A 2,428-nucleotide genomic window follows, 5' to 3' on the forward strand; every position below is an offset into this window, starting at 1 on the left:
TCGTAGGAAAAAAGGCAAATTGGTATGTATTTTGCATACAACCACCTTTAAAAAAAAAATAAGTAGATAATATAAGAATGACATAAAATTCTCCAAATCTCCTTGTTTCCCCCAAATGTATCACTTTTTCGCTCTTGAAATTTCTTATTTATTTGGATAGGGTTGCATGTATCTCAGACTAGTCTGGGACTTGCTATATAGCTGTTCATGTAGGGTTTCATGTATCTCAGGGTATCTTAGAACTCTTTATGTAGCCAGGACATATAGTTGAAGATGACCTTGAACTTCTGATCTTTCTGCCTCTGCTTCCTTCATAGTGGGATGTACGGGTCTGTGTCACCACACTTTGTAGGTAGTACTAAGGTGGGACTCTGGGGCTGTGCGCTCCTTGGGCAAGCACTCTGTCAGCGTAGCCTCCCAGCCATTCTTCCTAGATTGTATTCACCAAAGTTCTCAAGTACAAAAAAAAAAACAAGGGTTTGTTTTGTTTTACTTTCTGAAGAATTAATCTTCTGCTCTAGAACTTTCTCCCAGCTGACTCCCTTTTTTGGGCTGGTGCGATGGCTCCTCAGGTCGAGCTGGCGCTTGCTGCCGGCCTGCTGACCCAGCTTTGCCCCATCACCACCTTCCTGGTGGAAGGAGAGATCCTCTGATCACACACACACACACACACACACACACACACACACTAAATAAGTGTACTATTACTACTACTACTAACAACAACAACAATAAAACCCAGTCCTCCCTACCTTCACCTGAAATTCCAGGCTGAGTCGGTACAAGGTTCGAAAGCATCGGGTTTGGGTTACTGGAGGTGGCCCCAGGGCCCACTGCAGAAACTGAGCTGTCTCTCATCCAGGTATCGATGGCCCCAATGTGAAGTGGCTCGGGTAGCTCTCTAGTTTCTTCTGCCTGTTGGTGGAAACATGAAAGGTACAGGGGAAAAAAATCTGCCCAGAGGCCCAGAGGATCTGTGAGAAACTCTTTTTTCCTCCAACCCCCAGAGCAGAGAGGAACCAGCAAACCACTCTGGCAGAATGGAAAGAGCCGCTGACAGGAAGCACCTCCGCCAGCGTGCTAATGAGGCACGGGGCACAGGAAATGCTCAGCTCTCCACTGGCTCATGAACCCCATTTTCAACCCTGCTCTTCCCCACAGGCACTCGGGCATCTGGGGTACACGTCGTTAAAGAGGGTCAGGGAGTGAGAGACTTGATTGTTCACCTTGGTTTTCTAAGTGTTATAAGCCTCCGGGGTCCAAAGATGGAGGTTTAAAGTAATTTGTGTGTTATTTTTACTTACTTATTCTTTTTTTTGGAGGGGGGGGTTTGAGATAGGGTTTCTCTGTAGCTTTGGAGCCTGTCCTGTGTGGGGCGTTTACCCAACCACTCCCACAGTTCCCCAGAGTTTTCTTGAGTGCGAGCAGCAGGAAATATTAGATAGAAGGATTTATTGCGGAGAATATCGCGGAGATAAACAGATAGAAAATAAAGGATAGCCTCGAGAGTGCCTGGAACCTATTCCAATGGGCCCCGACTGTCTCTGCCCCAGGGTTTTTATAGAGACGCCAAGGGGTGGAGCAAAAGACCTCCTCCCCCAGCACAGCCAAGTGCAGACCATCCCAGACACCTGCACTTAGGCCCGTGGTCCTAATCATCCTCTATGCGGACCTGCTGGGTAAAGCCACGAGGAACCCGAGAACGGGCTCCCACAGTCCTGGACTAACTCTGTAGACCAGGCTGGCCTCGAACTCACAGAGATCCACCTGCCTCTGCTTCCCGAGTGCTGGGATTAAAGGCGTGCTCCACCACTGCCCGGCTTACTTATTCTTATTTATTTAGTGTGTCTGCACACATGCCATGACACATGGGTGAGGTTGGAGGACACTTGGAGGAGTCTGTTCTCTCCTACTATGTGGGTCTCAGGAATCAAACTCAGGCTGTCAGAGTCAGCAGCCAGTGCCTTTATCCAGTGAACCATCTTGTTGACCCTTCTTTGGTTTTGAGGCAAATCTCACTTCATAGCCTAAGTTGGCTGAACTCATGGTACCCTCCTATCTTGATGTCCCTGGTGGTGGGGTTATAGGTGTGGGCCAGGCTCGGGGCTCAGAATGGTTCTTTTCTTTTCCTTTCTTTCTTTCTTCTTCTTCTTCTTTTTTTATTTTTTTATTTTTTTATTTTTTGAGACAGGGTTTCTCTGTGTAGTTTTGTGCCTTTCCTGGAATTCACTTTGTAGACCAGGCTGGCCTCGAACTCACAGAGATCCACCTGCCTCTGCCTCCCGAGTGCTGGGATTAAAGGCGTGCGCCACCACCGCCCGGCTTTTTTTGTTGTTGTTGTTGTTTTTTTGTTTTTTGAGACAGAGTTTCTCTGTGTAGCCCTGGTTGTCCTGGAACTCATTCAGTAGACCAGGCTGGCCCTGAACTC

Source organism: Peromyscus californicus, unplaced genomic scaffold (genome assembly GCF_007827085.1).
Source record: "Peromyscus californicus insignis strain IS unplaced genomic scaffold, ASM782708v3 Scaffold_14__1_contigs__length_90479793_seg_2, whole genome shotgun sequence".
Lineage (NCBI taxonomy): Eukaryota > Metazoa > Chordata > Mammalia > Rodentia > Cricetidae > Peromyscus > Peromyscus californicus.